The 27930-nt window shown below is 37.5% G+C and overlaps 1 pseudogene; it reads left to right on the forward strand.

Annotated features, from left to right (window-relative positions):
* Nucleotides 1–1282: 1282 nt before the first annotated feature.
* On the forward strand, nt 1283–3623 carry LOC144337761 (ribosomal protein uL30-like pseudogene; annotated as a pseudogene).
* The last annotated feature ends 24307 nt before the right edge of the window (nt 3624–27930 follow it).

Below are 27930 nucleotides of genomic sequence, written 5' to 3' on the forward strand. Positions count from 1 at the left end.
CTCCTGCGTGTAATCTCAGCACTTTGGGAGGCTAAGGTGGGCGAATCACCTGAGGTCAATGAGATCAGACTAGCCAACATGGTGAAGCCCCATCTCTACTAAAAATACAAAATTAGCTTGGCATGGTTGTGCACACCTGTAATCCCACCTACTCGAGAGTTTAAGGCAGGAGAATCGCTTGAACCCAGGAGGCAGAGGTTGCAGTGAGCCAAGATTGCACCATTGCACTCCAGCCTGGGTGACAAGAGTGACTCCATCTCAACAACAACAACAAAAATGTAGCACAAGGCCTTTCTTGTGCTGCTCTGTTTGTGTGAAATAGGAAGGCAGAAAGTAAAGCAGAGTCAATCATGATATTTCTAGTTTCTACAGTGACAGCATCTGAAATATAGTGTTAAGTCAACTAGAAATAATGATAGTATTTACAAACTGAGAAAAAACAATTCTTTATATTTGTAGTTTATTTTTTATAGCTTATAAAATGTAGTTTCTGAATTATTAAGTTAAACAACTTGAACATGCAGATACATAAAATTTCATCTGGATGATAGTATTAATATTTTAATAGCTTATGATTTTGAGTTACAATTGCCTCACTTGGTTTACCTGAAAGCAGTAGTTTATTTTCTAAGTATAAATAGAGAATAGGCTTTCCATAATCCTAAGTATAGAGATCCTTTAAGATTAATACTATGATTATATCTGAATAAAATTTATAGATTTCAAGTAACAGAAATTTTGATTTTTTAATAGATGTGAAAAAGCAATGAAAATAATTTGTTAAAGTGAGTTTTTTAAAAAAACTTCACGTGTTCAGTAAATAACATTTGAAACCACATTGTGACTGACCAGTAATTCCAATCTATTTTATTTTAGTCACTGAGAAAACTTAATTATTCAACAAAGGTATTTTTATATTAGTGGTTTTGAAACTTTCAGAAACTAGATCACTCAATGGATAATGATGTGTATGCAGACTACAAATATTCTATATAATGAGGCTCATTTTACCTTTTAATATAAAAATTCAATATATTTTAAAAATAAAATTATTGCCTTTTTAAGTCAGAAGAGGGATGCCATTGTTAGAATTAATCTACCAAAGTATTTGTTTTAGACTTAATAATAACTACTTTAAACTGAAAATCAAGTTCTACATACTAGCTAAGGGTTAAAAAATGGTATTTAAATTTCTCTTTATTTCTACTAAATTAGAAAATTTAAAGCCGAAATGCGAAGTCAGGAATGAAAACAAGCATTGGATTAGAGTGTGTTTGGCATAATGGTTAAGACTGAAACTCAGTATCAGGTGGTTCCTGATTGCGTCCCAGGTCAGCCAATTATGGGCTGTATGACCTGAATAGTTTTATGTCCTGTCTGTGCTTGACTCCTCAGCTGTACACCGAGGATAATACTGCCAAAATCCTAGGGTTTTGGTAAAATGGAAGCAATTAATGCAAATAAAGGTGCCAGAAGAGTACACAGCACATAGCAAGTGTATGGACAATTTATAAGCTCTTATTTGTTGATTCTGTTAGATCATGATAAATGCTAATCCTGAAAATAAGGTGGCCACATTAGTAGTTTGTAACCCGTTTTCATTCTTATTCAGTCTGTGGTAAAATAGAGGTTGGCAAATTCCCATATATTCATATATGACATGGGTATAAATATGAAAAGATTTCTTGCTTTTTTTTTTTTTTTTTTTTTGAGGGGAGTCTCGCTCTGTCGCCCAGGCTGGAGTGCAGTGGCACGATCTCGGCTCACTGCAAGCTCCACCTCCCGGGTTCCCGCCATTCTCCTGCCTCAGCCTCCCGAGTAGCTGGGACTACAGGCGCTGCCACCACGCCCGGCTAATTTTTTTGTATTTTTAGTGGAGACGGGGTTTCATTGTGTTAGCCAGGATGGTCTCGATCTCCTGACCTCGTGATCCGCCCGTCTGGGCCTCCCAAAGTGCTGGGACTACAGGCTTGAGCCACCGCACCCGGCCGAAAAGATTTCTTATTGAGTACTATTCACACTCCAGTAACACTAGACAAATAAGTATTTAAATACTGGATGTTTGTCAATTTTAAAATTAGAGAAGGAGGCAAACTCTTTTTTCATCTATTGAATAAATTCCTTATGTTCATTTGTTAAATTTAAATGTAGTTTAAAAATATAAATTCAAATAACTTTTCTTCTCTAACAAGTGAAGGAAATTATTTATTTAGATATTTAGAGAATTTTAAAGAGTTGCTTTAGAGTCTTTTAAAGTATTATATTGTTTTGAACATAAAAAATCAACATTTGATTCCTGAGTGTTGGGTTCAGACTATTCATGATATTAAAAGTTTACTTACCTACATCACGAAATGAGGAAGCCAGTTGAAATAAAAATATATATGTGTATGTTTCCTGGAATTTTAAGAGGAAAAAACATTTTTTCTCTAGTCTAATTTCTTAAAGTTTTTCTCTTTTTTTTTAATTACTAGTATTTTAGATTGACAAATTAAAGATGCATACATTTATGGGATACAATGGGATGTTTTAATATAGGTATATAATATGAAATAAGCCATATTAAATAACATTTATCAGCTCACTTAGCAATCATTTTTTGTGGTGAGACATTTGAAATTTACTCACGGTTATTTTGAAATATATAATACAGTACAGTTTACTAGAGTCATGCTGCTGTGTAATAGATCTCAAAACTTATTTTCCCTATTTGAAACCTTGTACCCTTTGATCAACAACTTCTTATTTTCTTCCCACCACTCCCAGCCTCTAATAACCACTATTCCACTTTCTACTTTTTTGAGTTAAACTTTGTTAGATTCTACATATACATGAGATCATGCAGTATTTGTCTTTCTTTGTCAGGTTTATTCCGTCTAGCATGGTGTCCTCCAAATTTATCTATATTGTTTTAAATAGTAAGATTTACCCCTTTTTAAGACTAAATAGTATTCCATTGTGTATCTATACCACATTTAAGAAAATTAATTTAGATATATTAATGTATTCATCTATTGGTTTGAAACAATTGTTTCTTATTTAGGGATTTTTTTTTGTCAAAGCAGGTGTGTCTCAGATTACTAGAAGTGAAACCTCATGCCTTGGAATTGCCAGATAAACATTCCTTGGCCTTTGTTGTATGCATCAAAAGGATTGATGGCGTCAGTTTACTGGTGCAGAGAACCATTGCAAGTCTTCGCCTAAAGAAAATTTTTAGAGGTGTGTTTGTAAAAGTCACCCCCACCCAGAACCTAAAAATCTGCTTATAGTGGAAGCTTATATAGTGGGACCTTATGGGACCTGGGGATTTCCAAATCTGAAGTCTGTCCAGGATCTCATTTTGAAACGTGGACAAGCCAAGGTCAAGAATAAGACCATCCTTCTGACAGACAACACAGTGATTGAGGAGCATCTGGGGAAGTTTGGTGTCATTTGCTTGGAAGACTAGTAATGAAATTGCCTTTCCAAAGAAGCATTTCCAGGAGATCTCATGGTTCTTGTGCCCTTTCCACCTCTCAGTGGCCTGTCATGCTACCAAAAATAGAACAGGCTTCCTCAAGGAAATGGGCACACCTGGGTATCGAGGTGAACACATCAAGCAGCTTACCCGTCAGCTGAACTAGACCCATTTGCCAAAACTGCAGTGAATTTTTATCAATGAAATGGAAGCATGTTTTTGGCTTTTTGGATAATTTGTATCAAGTATATTCAGAGAAGATTATTTTCCAGTTTATCTTCAAAAACTGGAAAGGAAGGGTCAAAGAAAAGACAGTAGCTTATATTCACGGCAAGTAACTCTCATCACAGTCCAGTTCCAAGGAAAATTCTAGAGTTTTCCACATTGGCTGCCACCTTATCTGAAAGCAGCATATTCTATGGAGGAAGGAGTCCTGCTTTGTTCCATCTTCTATTCTAGGGTTTAATGTTGGTAAATGAGTAACTCTAACATTTGTACAAGCTCCCTAAGACTCCTGCAGCAATCAACCAAGCACAGGGACGTAATTGAATCTGGAGATTCCTGGGGACTTGTTTTGAAAAATACATGACATACATATAGGAAGAAAGACACAAAAGTAAATATTCATTTGTCTCTGCTGTAAGTCTATGTTCTAACTTTTCAGTGATGGCTTTGAGAGCTCTCAGACTTGACTGGCTCAAAGTGTATCTGGTGACTTTTGTATTCTAACCTGAAACTGGTTTAGTACTTTTTCCTAAAAGCTCAAGATTTGAGAATGGGGACTCCTTCACCAGAAAAACATGTATAAACTCAAAATGTTGCTCGCAGTTCTATGGTGTTTAGACCTTTCTCAATTACCTGTGCTCTTTACCGGTTTTGTTTGTTTTGTTTTTTGTTTTTGTCTTTGTTTTGAGATGGAGTCTCACTCTGTGCAGTGCAGTGGCATGATCTCAGCTCACTGCAGCCTCCACCTTGTGAGTTAAAGTGATTCTCCTGCCTCAGCCTCCCAAGTAGCTGGGATTACAGGCATGTGTCATCATGACTGGATAATTTTTGTATTTTTAGTAGAGACGGAGACAGGGTTTTCACCATGTTGGCCAGGCTAGTCTCGAACTCCTGACCCCAAGTGATCTACCCGCCTCTGCCTCCCAAAGTGCTGGGATTACGGGTGTGAGCAACCGCACCTGGCCCTTGTGTACCTTATGTGAGGAAGTCCTGCTCTTAATCAGTATATGTCATGCAGACCCTGATCTTGCTACTCTTGTTCCATGTCCTGTAGAAGACCAAAGTTTACCAAGATAGCTTTATCCCTTCATGTTGGCAGACAGTGTTGCCCCCTGCACCATCTATAACTCAGAAATGCCCACTATTTCTCCCCCTGGGCTTCAGGATAGAATTATCTGGTTTTTCTGATGATCAGCACTCTCCCTTAAAACACAAATCAGGAAGGAATTAACAATTTTCTTCGTTTGGCATAAATGAAATTAGCACTGATTGGCTTTGTAGGCCCCAGACAGGCAGGCAGCTTAATTTGTTCCTTGCATATTCTAGTTTCCAGAAGTATTACCCCTTGTCCTGCTGGTAATGACATAGTAGCTAGCAGACCAGCAACTGGGTATCTGGGGATTTTAACCCTGAAAACAGTGGGTTTGATAGTGCTTGTGTTTTTCATCAGTGTCCACCCCAAGTGGGTCTGAAGTTCCTGCTACTGTCTTCACTTAGTTACCCCCCACTTGCCATCTGAGCAATTGGTGAGGATGTGCCAGGCCTAGGTTAAACTTGGAAACATGCTTGACCATTCTATTCCCTGCTCCTTTCAGATCAGTTTGGCTGCAATTTTGACACCTGGGACCCTCAAGCATAGCTGGGAAATCAACTTAGAGGTATAACTGCCTTAAAATATGCCCACTTATGAGGTAATTAGATTGATTCTCTCCAGAGGTAACCTGCCAAGAAGAGATGCTATAGATGTTACTCTTATACTGTAAAACATTGTGAAATCAGATTACTTTAAAATGATGTATTACAAACTTATGGAAAAAGCAGGTATGACTATGGAAGCCCAAGGCTTATATCCCAGCTGTCTTACACTAAATATGGGTACAGTGTTTCCACTCTTGTCTAAAAATGGGAGCTAATACCCTCCAACCTGTTTGCCTGACATGGTGGTTAAAAGGATTAAGCAAAACAATAGTTTGTAATTTATTCTGTCAGAGCAAACTGATGGTAAATAAAAGGAATAAGTTGACTAAAAATAACTTTTTTTTAAAAATAAGAAAAACCACAAAACATGTTTGTAATTTATAATTGTAAACAAATAAAAGATATTATGAAAATCAAATTCACATCTTTGAATGGCTTGGCATAATAGCCATGTTTTTTTAAATGGCTAGATTACTGACAAAAAGCAAAGAAAATATTTTGGTTTTGCTCAATCATTAAGTTTTTGACCTTCTAAATCTAAAATACTGCCAAAAGGATTTGAAGGGAATATTTTTTAGGTGGCTTCTTAGGGTTTCCAATGCAATACAAGAAGAATTTTGATAGGCCAAAAAAAAATGCATTCTACATACACAAATTTCTCTTCTCTGATTGGTTTAACATTGAAAATTGAAGGTTGAAAATTTAGTGTCTCAGTATAGAGTAAAAATATTTATTTTTCAGTCAAGCAAATAATTCTGTAAAACTAATGGGTAACAGATACCTTTAGCTGACCAAAATAAATAAATAAATAAATAAATAAATAAATAGTATGACTATATTCAGTAAGTATCTAGCCATGCAATTGGCAGCCCAATTAAATTCAACCCCCAATATGTGCAGGTGAAAAGCATTTATGTGCAATGTGCTGCACCTCCAGTTAGCACTTTCTTCTACCTGTCTACAGAGATACCAATTATCCCTAAGTAACTCAGAGTAAATACTGGGAACTGAGAATGCTGTGTGCAGAGTGATTGCTGGGAATATGGTTAATGCATTTCTTCCATATTAAAAAAAATCATGAATCCTCAAAAAGGCTTTTAGTAAAATACTTTATTTCTAGTGCTCAATTTGGATTCATGGAAAATTTAATATTCCGGGTAAGTCAGAGACACTTAAATGTCAACCAAATTTTATAAAACATATTTGAATGAGATCAAGTCTTTGGTGAGAATTTTATTAGTTAATTTAGAGAAAAATTAAAAACCAATACTTTGGGCCAAATAACAGTGTTTGGCATAGGAGTACCACCCAAATAAATGCTCTTCATCATCATTATCGTTAAAGTAGCAATAGCACCACATGCTTTCTGGAACCAGCTGGCCTGTTTTTCACTTGTGTAAAGTGGTGAATGCACTGAAATAGTGAAGGAGGGTAATATAAATTGAATTCTTCTGTGAAATACAATTTTTAATAAGAAGCATTTGTTGTAGAACTATAGATGAGTTCTACATGTATAGTTCTACAAATATAGATATTTGTATGAAGTTATATTTTTACTTTTAGTAACAGAATAACTTCATTCACAATATTCTCTTTTTCTGCTGTGTATTTGCTAGCTTTGGGTCAAATATTACCTGAGCTCAATAATGAATATTTATTTCACCACAAACATTTTATTACTGACAAATTTTAATATTTTGTTTAACATACATTAGCTTTTGGTGAAAAAAATTGTTTTTTAGTGTGTTGTTTATTGCTGAGAAGTGTCCATTCTGCCAAGAAGCTGCAATTGTCAGCTCTACCCACATTGACTAATACTGAGTGAAGTGATTGTGTGGATAAGAAGCAAATGAGTCTTTTCTGTATCTCCTTTATTTATTGACTGAAGAAAGAGGAGGATGCAGATATAAAACGAAAGAAGATATCCCAAAAATATCATGAAGAAGTCATCTTAACCAGAAAAAAAAGTAGGGGATGGTTATGTCAGCAGAAAAAATTATTTTGCTAAGCCTCTGAAATATTAGTATACAACCTGCATTGCTTTAACAGATATATTATTTCTTCAGTTTTGATTCTTCAGGATATGATTTAATTCCCTGGTGAATCAAAACTGAGAGGAGAATAACTTATTTGTTAAAGTAAGAGTTGTAAAGAAGATCCATTACTTTTGACCAATATCTCCTCCACCCCCAACTCCAGGCAATCATCATTCTACTTTCTGCCTTTATGAATTTTTTTACACTCTACATAGAAATGAGATCATATGATATTTTTTTTTCTGTGCTGACTCATTTCATGTAGCACAATATTTCCCAGGTTCATCAGTGTTGTTGCAAATAACAACTTCCTAGCATCCCATTGTGTAAATATACCACATTTTCTTTATCCATTCACCTGTTGATGGATACTTGATTTTTATCTTAGCTATTGTGAGTAATCCACTTCCTTCTCTTTCATTTGTGTTTATCTTTTTTCCTACCCTTTTTTATTTCCAGGAATAGTTTAATTTTAAAATATAAATTATAATTGTTAAATACCTTGATTTTGATGCCTTCTTTTTGGTTAATATTATGATGGATTGAAAAATAAGTTTAAAAAAATACTTGGATTAAGGCCATTACTTCATTAGTAACATAATTGGAGACAAAACAGGAAAATCAATATTGATTAGTGAAATAATAATTAGCCCTGGTAGTTATTTTCTCTTCTACCTAACATGAGAGCTGCCTCTTTGTTTCATTTCTCCCAGTGGTGAGAAAGAGGCTTCTGATCAAATTGGTCAGCATAGAATTTTGTAAAATTTACTCTTTTGATCTGAAAATTAAACTAATCTATTACCAGTAAAGTTCCTGTGTGTTTTTTTTGTTGTTGTTGTTTGTTTGTTTTTTTAATTTGAGATAGAGTGTCGCTCTGTCACCTAGGCTGGAGTGCAATGGCACAATCTTGGCTCACTGCAACCTTGGCCTCCTGCGTTCAAGTGATTCTCCTGCATCAGCCTCCCTAGTAGCTGTGATTACAGGTGTGAGCCACCACGCCCAGGTAAATTTTTTTTTTTTTTTTGTATTTTTAGTAGAGACAGGGTTTCACCATGTTAGCCAGGCTGGTCTCTTAACTCCTGACCTCAGGTGATCTGCCCACTTCAGCCTCCCGAAGTGCTGGGATTACAGGAGCCACCACGCCTGGCTGATTTTTTAATATGTATTGTTTTACTCTATTCTGTTTAAATTCTTCAGAAAAACTAAGCTGACAAAGCATGCATTTAAATTTTTTGGAATTAAAATTACTTAAAAACATTTTTTATAGAAACTAAAACTGGGCCGGGCGCGGTGGCTCACGCCTGTAATCCCAGCACTTTGGGAGGCCGAGACGGGCGGATCACGAGCTCAGGAGATCGAGACCATCCTGGCTAACACGGTGAAACCCCGTCTCTACTAAAAAATGCAAAAAAAAACTAGCCGGGCGAGGTGGCGGGCGCCTGTAGTCCCAGCTACTCGGGAGGCTGAGGCAGGAGAATGGCGTGAACCCGGGAGGCGGAGCTTGCAGTGAGCTGAGATCCGGCCACCGCACTCCAGCCTGGGTGACAGAGCGAAACTCCGTCTCAAAAAAAAAAAAAAAAAAAAAAAAAAAGAAACTAAAACTAAAAATAATTTTAGATTCTTAGAAAACATCTCTCAAATGTTACCTTCCTCTGACAGTAGATATCTATTTTTCTATATTGCTATGAAACAGCTTTGTCTGTTTTCTGTGGCCAACTCCATCATTTCTATTTTGTTGTACAGTATTTATGTTATGAATTTTACATTTAAAAGTTATAGTCCATGGAATGTCATTTTCAAACAGTTGACAAACCTTTTTCCATGTAAAACTATCTGCTTAATTAACACTTTATTTTCACTCTTCAAAGTCATTTCAATTGGATGAAAAGCAAAGGGAAAGTTAGGTGAGTGTGCCGAGCTGGTCCTCTCTAGTGTCCATCTATTCAAATTCACACAGGTAATCTTCTAATGAAAGAGGATGCACTTCAACAGCAATGTGGAACACATGTGAAAAAAGAGAAAACACTGCCTTTCAGGAAAACGAGTTAATTGTTCTTATTCTGTGTGTGTGTTGATTGTAAAGTTGAGAATAAAGACTAAAGTGAGAGAGAGAGAGAGAGAGAGAGAGAGAGAGAGAGAGAGAGAGAGAGAGAATACATTAGTAGTGCAATGCAATGCAGATCCTAAGCAACCTTCTTGTTTGTCAAACATACCCTGAATGGTTTTAAGTATTATGTTGCTGTATCCCTCACTTATTGGACTCTGATGATCATTTTCTACTTTAACAATTTAAATATGCACTACACATCATCCAGAGTCTTGTCCTTGATGCTTAAGTGCTCAGACATAAAGCTATTGAAAATATTATTGGTAAAAGATGTAGTTTTATTTATTTTGCTACAGAGCATTTGATGCTTGTAAGCTTAAATCCCTTGAACCTTTGAAAACATGGTTCAGTTTTTCCTTCATTTGGAAAGCCAAATTTAGTTAGGAGTAATAAAACAATAAACTTGAATATAAATCATATTGGAATTGAACCCAAATTATTAAATATTACATTTGATAAATGAATTTGTGTCAGAAATGTTTTTAAAATTTTGAATAGAAAGTGTGATAAAGCTTAAACTTGAGAAATACACATGCTTTTATGACAAATCATTTTCTGATTATTTAAAGTTTCAATTTTGCAGTGTTATATAGTGACTTCAGTACAAGTTGGTTGTGTTTAAAATGTGAATACTAACATATCAGAGAAAAAATGTTAATAATAAAAAATACAAAACAAAGCGTGATTAGAATGATGGTCGTTGGAGACCTTGGAGTTTTTTGTTGTTGTTGTTGTGTTTTTAGTTAAAAATATTTAAATGAGAGAAACACAACAAAGGAGATGAAGCATAGAGTAATTTGTTGCAAAGGAGGAAGACTATTTTAAAAGTTAGGTGCAGAATAGCCAGTACATTCTGAGAGAAAAAGGATTCATGGCAGACGGTTTATAAGAATGAGACAGCAGATGTGTGGTATTATTTCTGAGGGCTCTGTTATGTTCCATTGGTCTATATCTCTGTTTTGGTACCAGTACCATGGTGTTTTGGTTACTGTAGCCTTATAGTATAGTTTGAAGTCAGGTAGCATGATGCCTCCAGCTTTGTTCTTTTGGCTTAGGATTGTCTTGGCAATGCAGGCTCTTTTTTGGTCCCATATGAACTTTAAAGTAGTTTTTTCCAATTCTGTGAAGAAAGTCATTGGTAGCTTGATGGGGATGGCACTGAATCTATAAACTACTTTGGGCAGTATGGTCATTTTCACGACATTGATTCTTTGTATCGTGAAAACATAGAATGTTTTTCCATTTGTTTGTGTCCTCTTTTATTTTGTTAAGCAATGGTTTGTAGTTCTCCTTGAAGAGGTCCTTCACATCCCTTATAAGTTGAATTCCTAGGTATTTTATTCTCTTTGAGGCAATTGTGAATGGGAGTTCACTCATGATTTGGCTCTCTGTTTGTCTGTTATAGTGTGTAGGAATTCTTGTGATTTTTGCACACTGATTTTGTATCCTGAGACTTTGCTGAAGTTACTTATCAGCTTAAGGAGATTTTGGGCTACTACCATCTGATCTTTGACAAACCTGATAAAAACAAGCAATGGGGAAAGGATTCCCTATTTAATCAATGGTGCTGGGAAAACTGACTAGCCATATGTAGAAAGCTGAAACTTGAGCCCTTCCTTACACCTTATACAAAAATTAATTCAAGATGGAGTAAAGACTTAAATGTTAGACTTAAAACCATAAAAACCCTAGAAGAAAACCTAGGCAATACCATTCAGGACATAGGCATGGGCAAAGACTTCATGACTAAAACACCAAAAGCAATGGCAACAAAAGCCAAAATTGACAAATGGGATCTAATTAAACTAAAGAGCTTCTGCACAGTGAAAGAAACTACCATCTGAGTGAACAGGCAGCCTACAAAATGGGAGAAAATTTTTACAATCAACCCATCTGACAAAGGGCTAATATCCAGAATCTACAAGGAACTTAAACAAGTTTACAAGAAAAAAATCAAACAACCCCATCAAAAAGTGGGCAAAGAATATGAACAGACACTTCTCAAAAGAAGACATTTATGCAGCCAACAGACACATGAAAAAATGCTCATCATCACTGGTCATCAGAGAAATGCAAATCAAAACCACAACCAGATACCATCTCACACTAGTTAGAATAGGATCATTAAAAAGTCAGGAAACAATAGGTGCTGGAAAGGATGTGGAGAAATAGGAACACTTTTACACTGTTGATGGGACTGTAAACTAGTTCAACCATTGTGGAAGACAGTGTGGTGATTCCTCGAGGATCTAGAACTAGAAATACCATTTGACCTGGTTATCCCATTACTGGGTATATACCCAAAGGATTATAAATCATGCTGCTATAAAGACATATGCACATGTATGTTTATTGCGGCACTATTCACAATAGCAAAGACTTGGAACCAACCCAAATGTCCATCAATGACAGACTGGATTAAGAAAATGCGGCACATATACACCATGGAATACTATGCAGCCATAAAAATTGATGAGTTCTTATCCTTTGTAGGGACATGGGTGAAGCTGGAAGCCATCATTCTGAGCAAACTATGGCAAGGACAGAAAACCAAACACCGCATGTTCTCACTCACAGGTGGAACTGAACAATGAGAACATTTGGACATAGGGTGGGGAACATCACACATCGGGGCCTGTCGTGGGGTGTGGGGATGGGGGAGGGATAGCATTAGGAGATATACCTAATGTAAATGATGCATTAACGGGTGCAACACACCAACATGGCACATGTAGACATATGTAACCTGCATGTTGTGTACATGTACCCTAGAACTTAAAGTATAATAAAAAAATAAATTATGGTAATGTTCACACACACAAAAAATGAGACAGCAAAAATTGTAACTAGGGAGACTCCATGGGAGTCTTATATAATTATTAGGAGATGGGAAGAGGTGTTACTAGTAAGCATGTTCTGGGTTGTCCTCTTGGTGCACATACACAGTGGGTGTACATGCTTGTTCATATGTCATATGCCTCATTAGCATCTTAAATCTCCACTCACGAGTGTGTTTTACACTATTATAATAAGTAAATGGTCAGTATGTTGACAGGTAAAATCAAAGTTTGCGTGCTGTCTACAGGGAAAATTTCCTACTGGAGGTAGCTTTGCTTAAATCAGCTGGAATACAATGCAAATACTTTGGCTTATTGTGTTGATGATATGCAGTCACCATGCAATCACCATGGTTGCTGCATCCTGAGGACGTGGTGACTTTCTTGATCACCTATCCTGCCTCAGTAGTACTTGTCTTGATTTATTTCCAACGATCAACTCTGGACTAATACTAAACTGTTTCATCAATATTGTCAGCAGTGGGAAAATCAAAATTCTTAAACATATTTGAGCTTGATTAGTGTCATTAGCTGTATCCCCAGAATAAATTATTTTACAGCCTTAGAGCTTCAATATTTATTATTAATCAAAGTACTATTTCCTCCAGGGCTGATTTAATTCATACATGGTGGCTATAAGTATTTTTCACTGAATGTCTTTTCTAAATGTATTATAGTAATTATTTAAGAATAAAAATAAAACCACTCATGTTTCAAATATATTATAATCAATGTGTTATGTTTTGTCATATTTAATGTATTTATAATTTCTAAAATATGCCAAATAAGAATTTTATTATTTTTTTCCAGAATAACAGACTACGGGTTTCTAAATCATGATTTTGCTTACTTTTGCATATGGTTTTGACTGCTACCATTGAATTTAGGTTGAATTTTAAATGCACTGTTTAGCTTGTGTGGTTTTTGGTTCATTTGTGAAAGCAAATATAATAGACTTCGACTAACTTGGCTTCATTTCTTCTCTCTTGCTCTTATTACATCTCGGGCTTTAAAAATGAGTAGGATTCAAAGAAGGTTGGTTTTGAATCAAGCAACAGAAAAATCCCAGGAAAGACTGAGGGAAATAACTACTGGACATTGCCTTTCAGTGAGATTTATGCATGAAACAGAGTTCAATGAAATTCATAATATTATTCCAAGTTTGTTAAATTTAGAAACTGACTACTTACAACATATTGGGACACTTGTCTTAGTTTGTCTATGACACCCCTAGCTTGGGGAACTGGACATTACAGAAAAGGATATTGCTACTATAATAAGATTGGGAATAAATACTTACATGTTTGTAAACATTTCTCTTAATAATCCTTAGACACGTGTCATTCTTGCTCAGTCATGTTGGCACAACTGTTTATGATTCCAGAGACTGCTTCCCACCAAATTCAAGCCATGGTGTTTTCAGCTTTTTATTTTTTATTTTTTTTTTTCTTTTACCCAGTATGCTTCACAGTTGACATCATTATGTTGGGGTTCCCCAGGCAATCCCTGAGACTTAGGCCGAGGCGGGCAGATCACGAGGTCAGGAGATGGAGACCATCCTGGCTAACACGGTGAAACCCCGTCTCTACTAAAAATACATTAAAAAAAAAATTAGCCGGTCGTGGTGGCACGAGCCTATAGTCCAGCTACTTGGAAAGCAAGGGAATCACTTGAACCCAGCAGACAGAGGTTGCAGTGAGTAGAGATTGCGCCACTGCATTCCAGCCTGGGCGACAGAGCGAAACTCCGTGTCAAAAACAAAAACACACACACACACACACAAAACAACAACAACAACAAAAAAACAAAACAAAAAAATTAACCAAACGTCATCAACAATTTAATAGGCCAGTGGGATTTCAAGAAAATAGATTCGTTTACCCATTATCAATCAATATTAGCTAAAACTAGAAAATTTTAAACACACCATACACAAAATAAAATCAGTCAACTAGCTCCAGACTTAATCTGATTAAAACAAGACTTCTCAGTACTTGAAAACACCAAATTATTGATTAAAAATATTCATTATTGATTAAAAATATTCATTTCTGTGTAACTGCACTGTGCTGTGGTGCACAAATACAACAAATTTTCTTCCTTCTAAATGCGACCATTCTTGGCTTTGTGTTCACCTAGGCACTGCAAACTCAACTGGCTTTAGTCACACTAATATATTTAAGTTCATATATCAATTGAGAAAACAAAGGGACCTCAAGTTTTTGATTCAACTATCATGGTGTTCTCAACGTGGTGTAATTTTGTATATTACATTTATAAAGTATTTTCACCTGAATTTAATAATTGGAATTTTTAAAACTTTTGGTATCTTTCAGATATGTTTTCTCATAATACTCAAGGCCTCTTGAGAAAAAAGCGGATAGAAGCATCATTCCAAAAATTGATATTGGATAGATATGGGAGCTGTGGCCCTCAGAATTTACACTTAAGAGTGGGGAAGTGAGGGTAAGTATGGCAGTCACAACGGATGTTGTGATGGACATACAAAATGTAGCACAACTACCTGTAACAAAAACGTCACTGCTATAAGAGGTCAAAAACAAAAAACTCCATCTATGTCAGTTGCTTTTTCTAATCCATGTGTTTCTGCAACTAAATGTCAACATCAATTTTTGAAACATACCTTTTCTTTGAAAGAAAATTTGGAAAATCTGAATAGTGACTTAGTCCACGTTTCAAATAATCTTATAAACCAGTTAAAACATAGAATTGGGGTAAATGTTCAGTCAAATATTTCTGAAAAGAAAAGATTTAAAAATGAAGAGGTGATTTCTAAATATGATCAATTTGATGGGTCCTTTGTTAAAAGTTTGTTTTACCAACAAATAACACCTCATTCTGCTTGCGATCGATATAGAAAGGTCTTCATTCATTCATCATTGATTAATCAAGTCAGGAAATAGATAATTTGGGAAAATATCACACATATGATAAAATTTTGACAGCCTTTAGGCAGGTCTCTACCAGTATATTTGTATTGCAGAGAAAAATCAGTGCAATAAATCTGATACAACATAAGCCAAGGCATAAGCCCCAGAAGATGTCAGAAAACTCATTTTCTACAGAACCATTACAAATGTAAAAAATGTGAGAAAGTCTTTCATGAATGCACCAACCATATCCATCGGAGTATCCATATTCAAGAGAAGTCTGCCAAATGTAACAAGTGTGTAGAAACTTTTATGCAGTCATCAAAACATACTCAGCCTCAGAAAATCCATGTTGGAGAAAAGTCACACAGATATAATAATGGTGAGAAAATCCTTAGTAAATTGTCAAGTCTAAGAAACTATAAGATAATCCATAATGAAGAGAAACCTTACAAATGTAAAGAATGTGACAAAGCCTTTAACCATTGTTCACACCTTACTCAACATCAAATAATTCATACTGGAGAGAAACCATACAAATGTAAAGAATGTGACAAAGCCTTCAAATCTAGTTCACATTTTACTATACATCAGAGAATTCACACTGGAGAAAAACTTTACAAATGTAAAGCATGTACCAAATATTTTACTTATTCTTCAAATCTTGTGCATCAGAGAATTCATATTGGAGAGAAACCTTACAAATGTAAAGAATGTGGTAAATCATTTAAAGTGTCTTCAGCCCTTACTCAGCACAAGAGAATTCATACGGGAAAGAAGCCCTACAAATGTAAGGAATGTAGCAAAGCCTTTAACTGTAGGTCGTACCTAACTAAACATCAGATAATTCATACCAGAGAAAAACTTACACATGTAAATCATGTAGCAAATCTTTTTCTCGTCCCTCAAGTCTTATTATCCACCAGAGAATTCATACTGGAGAAAAACCCTGTAAATGCAAAGAATGTGGCAAAACCAGCCTTTAATTGTAGTTCACGCCTTACTTGACATCGAAGCATTCATACTGGAGAGAAACCCTACAAATGTAAGGAATGCAGCAAAGCCTTTAACATAGGTCATGCCTAATTAACATCAGAGAATTCATACCAGAGAAAAACTTGACAAATGTAAAGAGAATTCATACTGGGGAAAAACCCTATAAATGCAAAGAATGTGGCAAAGCCTTTAATTATAGTTCACGCCTTACTCAACATCAAATAATTCATACTAGAGAGAAACCCCACATATGTAAAGAATATGGCAAGTTATTTAATCGATGCTCAACCCTTTCTCGACATAAGATAATTCATACTAGAGAATATCTATAGTTGTGGTAAATGTGGAAAGAGTTTTATCCAAAATTTAGAACTTAAAAATCACCATAGAGTTTATAGGGAAACAGACTTTGCAGACTGAATAAATGGGAGGAAGTATTTAATCAAAACTCAAGTCTGAATGTGTCAGGACTTACACAAAAAAGGACTAAAGCACAGATCCCAGACTTTACATTAAATAAGAATATTTATTATGGAGGATTACTCTAAAGTCAAAGCAGTTATTTATTTTGTTATGTGTTTCAAATGAGCAAAAACATTGATGTTTGGACAAGTAATTATTCAGTGAGCACTTTTTTTAGTAGAGACAGGGTTTCACCATGTTGGCTAGGCTGATCTCGAACTCCTGACCTCGTGATCCCCCCACCTCGGCCTCCCAAATTGCTGGGATTACAGGTGTGAGCCACTGCATCTGGCTACCACAGCTAGTTTTAAGAAAATAAATGCTTCAAAGTCAAATCGAACTTATTTATTTAATTTAAAAACTGCAAATGTAGTGGTGAATGACATGAAAGGTCTCTGCTTTCACAGAGTTTACACTGTAAGGTTTGAAAAATAAAAACAATTAGAAAATAAATTATTACTCATATAATGCTGGTAGTATAATTTGGCATGACATTCTGGAAGAGGGCTTGCCAAGGTCAAGGCCTACACAAGCTGAAGATACAAGTATATGTTAATTATATTTGTGGTTGTATATCTACATAATTATATAATTGAGGGTGAAGCTGCCCAAACTCCTCAAAGTAGGACAGCAAAGCAACCACCACAGATGGATAAGACAAATGAAAAGTGAAAGAAAATTAGCAGAAATCAAAGACAGATGCTAAAGCAGTGCAAAATGCTTCACACCACGACAGAAATGGAGTTGATGACGGAGTCTGGAAAACGAATCCTAGTCACAGAAAGGTCAGCAGTGAACGTGGTAAAGTGCTCACAATTCTGGTCCACTGGATCCCACCATCCCTAGGACAGTAAATACCACCACAGTCACCACCCAGCAAGTTACCACCACATCATCTCCTGTTTGTTCCAAAATGAATAAAGTTGATTCTGAACACAAGTACAAATAAAAAAGTCATTAATCATTTTTTTCAACTAAACTGTCATGGTTTAGTTTACATTTTTAAAAGTTTTATATTTTGAAAATGCAGTTAACAGTTGTATGGCTTATGAAGTTTTTGACACTTGAATTTTTAAAATGCAGTATATTTTAAATTAACAAGAGTAAACTATGTATTTGGTTTATGTATTTAAGGTGCAGACTCACAAATAATGCTCCTGTTTATGATTCAAAAACTTCAAAGTTCAGTTTTCAATCTGTACATACACAGAACAGTGTATCATGCTACAACATTTGTTTTTTAAAGTGGCCACCACAGTTCCTGTCTGTCTGGATATATTTTGAACTGTTGTATGTTAAATATGACATTAAAAAGACACATTATTATGTTTTAGGTAATCTCAGATTGGTGTACACAAACCAACTTTACAAATTACTGTAGGGTTGAGCAAACTATGTATATAATATGACATTAATATCTCTATTTTTTGATGTCTATATCTTTTTTAGAAAAGACTAGTTTCTATAAAATATCTCCAAAATTTCAGTCTTATTTTATAAAATGGCAAAATAGTAAAAAAGAAATGGGTGGTTTTCTATGCTACATGAATACTGGCACTCAATTAAAATACCAAATAATATAATCAAAATCATTTAGACAGTGGATTTAAATAATTGCTTACTTTTAACTACAGTGATACATGTTCACTAATATTTTATGAATCAAACCTATTAGTATTAGGTTTTACTTAGTAGTAATATATACATTTGATCAAAATGAATATTCATTTTATAAAGCCCTTTGGTGATATAGAGTGTGTCATTTCAGGGCCCAGCACAGAGGTAAAACTGTGACTCAAGAGGCACACCCAGATGACAATTAGCATTGTTTCCCTCACAAATTGACAAAACTTACTGGTGAGGTCCTAACTTTCATAAGAGGATACAATACACTGTTAGAATATTGACGGTCAAATGTGAATCTGGCCAAAGATCGGATGGTGAGTTATATCTGTACCCAGCTTACAGGCCCAGTGATGACTCTTATACCTGCACCCAGCCAATAAGAGAGCTGTTGACTCTCATTGGTAGGCTTAAGCCAAAAAATAAAGTCCTGGGTTTTCTACTTTAAAAAAATAATAATAACAGGCGATTACCACATGCACACATATTGTGTAAAGCCCTCAGATGGTACAGTGAGTGTCTTAATAGGACCCAGCACAATGCTGAGATTGTGACTATTGTATGAACACCCAGCTGACTGTTACAATTGTCACCCATACACATGGACAGAGTAGAATAGTGAGTTCCTGAGCCTCACTGACAGACATAGCCCACTGTTGGAATTGTGCCTGTCACATGTGGATTGAGGCACAGGAGGGATGTTGACCCATTTCTGTACCCAGATCACAGGAACATAAATGGTTCTCATACCTGGACCCAACAAACAGGAGAGATGTTGATGGTCATGCCTGGTCTTAGGGCAATGGGCATAATCATATATTTGAGGTTGTAACATATACCTGGGAAGGCACAAAAATCTAAAAGCAGATTGTGCACATATGCCATATGAAACCATCAGGTGGCACAGACAGTGTCATAACAGGGACCAGCAAACAGGTGAGACTGTGACTCTCATATGCACACCCGGCTGACAGTAAGAATTCTCACCCTCCCACAAAAACCCAGTCTCCTTATGATATTCTGAATCTCACACTCAGAGGCAGTCAAAAGTTGGAATTGTGACTCATATGTGGATGCAATCCACAGGTAGGATGGTGACTCTCACACCAAGATTCAGCACCCCTGTGAGGCTGTGACTCCCCTACTGGGATAACGTCTGCAAGAGGAGTTCAGATGCTCAGGCACAGATCAAGTCCACTGTTGAGGTTGTGACTTGAGTACTTCAACGCAACTCACAAGATACGTTGAGTTTCATAAGTGAAGCTAGGACATCAGTGGGATTTTGAATCTTATCCCTAAACATTTCTTGAGGTGTGATTGTGACATATACCTTTTCCCAGCAGCTGGTTAATTTTACTTTCTTGCCTGGGCCCCGTGTACAGTTGAAATTGTCACATATACCTGGACCATGCACTTTATTTATGTGCCTCTTCAGCATGAGCCCTGCTCTCAGGGGAAATTGTGATATATCTCTGAGGAAATCCTCAAAGTGAAGTGACTTCTTTCCTACCTGGGCCCTGCCCTTGGTTAAGATTGTGACATATCACTGGGCCCTTAATGCAAATGATGTAACTTCTGTGCCTGGGTTCTAATTAGAGAAGGCATTGTGAAATATCTCTGGGCCCATCACCTAGGTGATGTAACGCTGCCTTCCTGCCTGAACCTGCCCCCAAGAGGCATTGTGACATATCACCAGGCCCAGCTCCCAGATGTCCTGCCTTGGCCCTGCCCACAAAGGGCAATGTGACACATTGCTGTTTCCAGCACCTAGGTCATAAGACCCTCCTGAATTGCCCCTGCTCCCAGGGGGGACTTTGACCTCTCATTGAGCCAATCAGCTAGGTGATGGGGCTCTCCTCTGCTGCCCAGATCCTGGCTAAAGTGGCAATTGTGACATATCTGTAGCCAGCATCCAGGTGATGTATCTTGTCTCTCCCCACAGTTGGAACTGTGAAATATACATGAGCACAGCTTACAGGTGGGATGATGACTCATACCTGAAAACACTGTGACTCTTGTAGTTAGTCTTAGGGCAACAATGAAGGTCCTGGTTCTTCAACTTTAGGGTGGTCATGGTGTGTTTTGACCATCGTGCACATTGTATAAAGCCATCAAGTGCTACAAAAAATGCCATAATGTAGTTCATCACACAGGTGGAATTGTGGCAGTTGTATGCACACCCAGTCAAAAGTGAGGATTGTCACCCTCCGACATGAATAGAGCCCAGTGTTGAGATTCTGAATCACATGCCAAGAGGCCATAAATTTGGAATTGTGAACCTCATGAGGCAATCCCATCCACAGATGGGATGATAACTCCAAGACCACGATTTAGAACACGTGGGGACTGTAATTCCCCTATTAAAACACAGTCTTCAGGTGAGCTTTGGGCCCTCGTGCACTGATTCACTCCACTGTTGTGACTAACTTGCATACTTGGACTCCACCCACAAGAGGGTTTGACTCTAATACCTTTAGCTGGAAAAAGTCCAGGATTGTGAATTTCTCTTGTTGACTGGGCCCAGGTATAAGTTTGATTGCTGTGCCTGTGAGATGGGTTCAAAAGTGAGTCACTGTCTCACCTGTGGCTACATCTATGTATGACAGTCACAATTCCAAATCTGAATTGCATTTGCACGTGAGATTTAGGACCTCACCACTGAGTACTGTCCATGTGTGAGGGTTACAATTTTAACTGTCACTTGGATGTACATATGAGAGTCACAACCTCACCTTTGTGCGGGTCCTGTTATGACATCTCTGTACCATCTGAGGGCTTTATACAATGTGCTTTGGTGTCATAATACACTATGACGTTTGTTAAAGTAGGAGACCCAGGTCCATGCCTCTTGCCCTAACACTAGCTATGAGGGTCAAAATCTCTTCTCTTAGCTGGATCCCATGTATGAGAGTCATCATTTCACCTTTAACCTATGACTATATATATGTCACAATTTCACCTGTGAGCAGGGACCAGACACAAGAGTCACATCACCTGGGTGCTGGGTCAGCTGTATGTCACAATTCTTACTTTGGCCAGAGTCCAGGCAACAGAGCAGAAACACATCACCCACATGATTGGCCCAGTGATGGGTCACAATCCTGTCTTGAAGCAGGGTCCATTCAGGTGAGTCATATCACTCAAATGCTTGGCCAAGAAATATGTCACAGTGCCTCCTGTGCACAAAGCCAAGGCAGGACAGTTTCATCACCAGGGAGCTGGGCCCAACAATATGTCCCAATTCCTCTTGTGGAAAGTGTCCAGGCAGAAGAGCAGAACCACATCACCTAGGTGATGGTCCAGAGATATGCCACGATTTCATCTGTGGGCTGGGCCCTGGGAGAAGAATAACATCAGCTGGTGCTGGCCCCAGCAATATGTTACAATCCCAACTGTAAAAAGGTTCCGGGTAAGAGAGGAGAGTCACATCACCTAGGTGATGGGCCCAAAGATATGTAATAATATTCCCTTTGGGGAGTGCCAAGGAAGGAGTCTCAACTCCTCCGTGCTCAGCCCAGAGATATGACACGAAACACACTGTAAGGAGGTCCCAGATAGGAAAGAAGAGTCCTATTAACTAGGGGTTTAGCCGAGCAATATGTAAAAATTATTCCTGTTGGCAGATCCCAGCCCCCCATCCAATAGAATCAAATCACCTGGGTGCTGCTTCCCATGAAAATCACAAGCACTTTTGAGTGCAAAGCCCATGAAACAGAGGCAATTCACATTACCTAGGTGATGATCCCAAAGATATTTCACAATGCTCTCTGTGGGGAGGGCCCAGGGAGACAAGTCACCTCACTTGAGTGCTGGGCTCAGAAAACATCACAATCTTCTCTGATGGAAGAGCCCAGGAAAGAAGAGCCCCATCACCTAGGTGCTGTACCCAGTGATTTATGAAAATCTGTATTGTGAGCAGAGTCCAGGCAAGTGAGGAGAGTCACTTCTTTTAGGTGATTGGTCCAGAGATATTTCCCAATGCCCTCTGTGCACATAGCCCAGACAGACGACACATAAGCAACATTACCTTGTTGCTTAGCCCAGTGATATGTCACAATGCTTCTTGAGGGCAGGGCACAAACAGGATCGGACAGTCACATCATTAAGTACTAGGCTTAGCAATATGTTATAACCTTACCTGTGAGCAGGGTCCAGGTAGGGGAAAAGATTTATATCACCTAGGTGAGAGGTAGAGAGATATATCACAATTCCTTTGAGGGAAGTGTCTAGGCAAAATCATCACATCACCCAGGTGTTTATACCAGGTCTAAGTCACAAGATATCTCTGGGCTGAGACAGAAGCACTGTCAAATCACTAAGGTTCTAGATGTATGTCACAATTATACCTGTGGGAAGGCCAGTAATGAGACCCCCAAACCCACACATTTCTCCACTCCAGGTAGGAGAGTCAACAACTCCTGTGAGTTGGGTCCAAGTACATGAGTCACAATCCCAACAGTGGACTGCACCCTCACGTGGGAGCCCCAAGCCCTTCTCCAAGCTGTGTCCTGGTAAGGGAGTCACAGCCTCAATGCTGTGCGGAATCTTGGTGGGAGAGTCACCATTTCACCTGTGGACTGAATCCACTTGTGAGAGTCACAACTCCAAATTCCGACTGCCCATGGGTGTGAGGCTTAGAAGCTCAGTTGTGGATTATGTACATGTGGGTATGTGACAATTTCTACTTTTGGTTGTGTGACCATAGAGGTGTCTATATCTTATCTGTGTACTGGGCCTGTTACAGCATTCTCTGTACCACTCAAGGGGTATATTCAACTTGCATGGGTTTTATAATCCTCTGACCTTCATACAAGTAGAAGACCCAGGACCTTACCCATTGCTCGAAGGCTGGCTATGAGAGTCAAAATCTCTCCTTTTGGCTTCGCTCACATATAAGATTTATCACAGTGCCTGTGAGTTGGGTCCAAGTGTATGTCGCCTTCTCAACTGTGGAGATTCATAGGCAGATGCAGTGAGAGTTGAGATGGGAGGAGAACCGAGATGTTTTCTGTGAGGGTGTAATTGTTATTGTCCTGGGGCTGTTTCTAGATATTTTCAAATAAAATAAATTCAGAGACTTTAACCTAAAGGAGTATTGCAATGGTGGAAGCACCAAGCATAATATCTGCAAACATCTAAAATATTAGGCAGGAAAGAGCTGTGTTTGAAATGGAGGAGGAAGGTAAATTAGAAAGAAGGGTGGGAGAGGAAGGGCACAGTGGAGGGTGACAAAATCCATTCAAGATTAGAGAAGGTTTCACCCTGAAATCAGCCTGTTCTTGGGAGGGGCATAAAGAGGGGTTGTATGTTTACTCAGACTGAAGGTGGAACAGAGGCCAGGGGCCTGGGGGAAAAAAGAAACAAGCAAACTGTGCATAACAAGTATTTTCTTCTGAACTCTGAAGACAAAAGTATTTAATTGTTTATGAGGAACAAATGGGGATATGGAGAATCTGTGAATCTGTGATATCTAAAAGAGGATGTACCATCTAGCTATCAATGGTAAAGGTGTTTCTTTGCAGTAAGCCGGTCTCACAGAACACAAAGAATAAGAGAGTTTTCTTAAACGTCACTGTTTTACCAGGACTCATTACCCACCCTGTCTTTCTTTTCTACTTTTCTTTGCCATATGTATTTTTTGCATTTGGCTTTTTCTGAATTGTATTTATTGTAATAACCTGGCAAACATAGGTGAAATGTTTTGTCAAGTTCTTTGAGTAGTTTTATTAGTTATTAAACTTGACAAAGAGTGTTATGGGAGCTTATGATTTATAGATAGCTGCTGAGATGCATAGATGTGCCCGTATCGGTTGTGATAGGCATGTGCAGTGGGGACAGTGTTGCAGGACTGAGTCCTGAACTTGTGGGGTCTATGCCGACTCTGGGTGGTGTCAGAATTAAGATGTTAAACACCCAGTTGCTGTTGATGAATTGGCTGGTGTTCAACAAACTCCATATATTTGGTGTTAGAACAAAGACATCACAGCAGCCTCGACTGGAGGTATACTGCGGGTCTTTTGGGGAATAAACACTCTATTCTTTTACACACCTGCTGTCACGATGTGAATTGTCTTGTGATAATAGGTCTCATCCACGGTCAGAGGGAACTGAGGATTAAAAGGGATGGAGTTCTGAGGGCAGACTCCTCTCCCCACTCTGCTGCTATAACGCAATTCCTGCACACTCACACATATGCACATTAGGCAATGATGTAGCTACCCCTCTCCCATGACAAGGCTTCACCCTCAGGAACTGTGCTGACAGAACCTCTGCTTCTAGAGTTTTCCACTAATACGGTGCATGAGTTCCCAGTGGACTCATGGCTTAATTCTATGCCCAGATCTTGCATCTGCACCAGTGACCTCTTTTCTCCAGCAGCCTAGGCTTCTCCACCCTCTGTCCATCTCATCTGCCTGCACATACACATTTAGAAATCAGAGTTACCCTGTGTAGGCCAGTGTCTATAGCACTAACCAGTCCTTTCACCAACTGTGCACTGTCCCCTACCCATGGGTTTTTTTTGTATCACTTTCTCTTAGTCTGCTTTTTTCTTCTCCACAAACCCTCTTTCACAAACCCAAGGCCACACCTCAGGTGCCTGAATACAAACCCTGCTGGAAATAGAATGTCTATGAGTTCAGGATAAAATTTTGGAACCTGTTTATTGTAAACATAAACACAAAATAAAAATAAGAGATTTAATCTTTCAACTTGAAAATAAAAAAATGTACTCTTCTCGTTTTTTAAATTGTTTAATTTAGATAACTTTTATATGTAAATTATTTCTCTGCTTTTATCTTTTTTGTTGTCTTTCAAGTTTTTATTGAATCTCTTTATTATTTTGTGTATTATGTTAACATTGGAAGTAAGTAGATTTTTTCAAGGCTTTTGCAAGTCAAAGTCATTCTGTTTATTTGAGATCTTTCTTCTTCTTCTTATAGAAATATATCACTGTAAACTTTTGTCTTAGAACTGCTTTTTCACATCCCAGAAGTTGTTGTATGTTGTGTTTTTATTTCTATTTTTCTCAAGATACTCTCTGATTTCTTTTTTCTTTTCCCCTTTGACCCATTTGTTTTTCAGAAATATGTTAATATCCACATATTTGTGAGTTTTTAACTTTTTTGTTATTAATCTCTAGTTTTAAAAAATCGTAATTTAAAAAGTTCATGTAATTTTAATGTTTTTAAGTTTTAAGAGATTTCGTTGTTGTTGTTGGCCCAAAATACGATATCTCCTGGATAATATTCCATGTGTGCCTGAGAAGAATGTGTATTCAAATACAGTTTGATGAAATATTGTGTTTATCACTGTTAGGTGCACTTGTTCTATAGTGCTTTGCAAGTACATTGTTTTCTTACTACTTAAAACATTGTTTTAAGTAGAGTAATAACATCTTCTATTATGATAATAATGGTCTATTTTTTTCTACAGTCATATATAAAATATATTATTATATGGATATTATATAGACATATTATATTATATACATATATACATATGTTTATATATTTATATGCTCCAATGTTGGGTGCATATATAGTTATAGCCTTTTGACAGATCAGCTTGTTATCATTCTATAGTCAACTTCTCTGCACCTCCTGACAGATTTTTTTTCTAGAAGTCTATTTTGTCTGATATAAATATAGCCACTAATATACTCTTTTAGTTATTATTGGCATAGTATATTCTTTTTGTATTATTTAACCAGTAACCTATGTGTGCCCTTAAATGTAAAAAAATTTTCTTACATAAAATATACTGGTAAATTTGTTAATCTCTTTAGACATTTGTGAATTATTTAGTTCATTTTCTGCTTCAATAACAGAATATCCTAGAGTGGGTAAATTATAAAGAATAGAAGTTTACTTAGCTCATTTCTTTAGATGCCGAAAGACCAAGAACATGCCATTGCCATCTGATGAGAATCGTATTTCCACGTCACAAAATGATCAAAGGCATAAGGAGAACAGAAGGTGCACACCAGAGAGCTTGCTTTTATAATGGAACCACTCTCATGACAACTAATTCATTCTGGAAATAATGACATTAATTCATTCATGAGAGTAGAGCATGGCCTAGTAAATTGTGTGTGTGTTTTTTTGTTTGTTTTTAGTTTTTTGTTTTTGTTTTTGTTTTTTGAGACGGAGTCTCGCTCTGTCACCTAGGCTGGAGTGCAGTGGCGCAATCTCGGCTCACTGCAACCTCTGCCTCCCAGATTCAAGCGATTCTCCTGCTTCAGCTTCCCGAGTAGCTAGGATTACAGGCGGTCACCACCATGCCCTGCTAATTTTTGTATTTTTAGTAGAGACGGGGTTTCACCATGTTGGTCAAGCTGGCGTCAATCTCCTGACCTCGTGATCCACCCGCCTCGGCCTCCAAAAGTGCTGGGGATTATAGACTTCAGCCACCGTGCCCGGCTTTTTTTTTTTTTTTTTGACGGAGTCTCTCTCTATCAGGCTGGACTGCAGTGGCAGGATCTCGGCTCACTGCAAGCTCCGCCTCTCGGGTTCACGCCATTCTCCTGCCTCAGGCTCCAGAGTAGTTGGGACTACAGGCGCCCGCCACCATACCCAGCTAATTTTTTTGTATTTTTAGTAGAGACGCAGTTTCACCGTGTTATTCAGGATGGTCTCGATCTCCTGACCTCGTGATCTACCCGCCTCGGCCTCCCAAAGTGCTGGGATTATAGGCATGAGCCAGGGCGAACTGCCAGTAAATTCTTAAATGTCTATCTTCCTAATATTGTAACAATGGGAGTTAAATTTTAACATAAATTTTGGAGGGGACATTTATACCATAACAATGTGTTTTTATTGGATAATTAGACTTTCATATTTAAAAAACCTATTGATAGGTAAGTACTTATTCCTGCCAATTTGTTAATTGCTGTCTGATCATTTAGTAGTTTGTTTTTTACGCTGTCTTCCTTTGTGTTTTTGTTAATTTTTTTTTTTTTTTTTTTGCTTTTATTGTCGTTATGTGCTTTGGTCCTTTTTCTTTTTTGGATCTATTATAACTTTTTTCTTGTAGTTACCAAGAGACTTACATAAAACACCTCATAATTATAAGAGTCTTGCTTAAGATAATAACAATTTATCTTCTATGTATAAAACGACTCATCAATTTTACTCTTTTCAACACACAATTTATGTCACACTTTAAAGTACATTGTCCTAGAACCTTCCTCCATAAACTTTTCAACATTCTCTCTTGAAACTTCTGTATGGGCTGAGAGCGGAGCTGCAAATGACCACAACACTCCCTTATGTTAGAGGCAAAACAGTCCTCAGCTTGCTGACTAAGCTCCTAGCTCCTGAGTGGGCTGCCTGTGACCATATTATAAATTTCAGGCCAACCTCTCCTGTCTTTTGGGGTCTCATCAGCCGACATGGATTTCATGTTCTTCAGAAAATCTTTGGCCTTTCTTAGATGAAACTTTCGTATTTCCTCATGGTTTTGATGCCTCATTTGTTCCAAGAGCTCATCAAAGTGGGCCTCCTGGACCTGAGATCTGCCTCCAAAACAAGAAGAGGCTGAAATGAAACACCAGAGCTCAAAAAGTTTAAATGAGATGCAGAGATTCTGCAAGTAGAAT

This window comes from Macaca mulatta, chromosome 20 (genome assembly GCF_049350105.2).
Source record: "Macaca mulatta isolate MMU2019108-1 chromosome 20, T2T-MMU8v2.0, whole genome shotgun sequence".
NCBI classification, from domain to species: Eukaryota; Metazoa; Chordata; class Mammalia; order Primates; family Cercopithecidae; genus Macaca; species Macaca mulatta.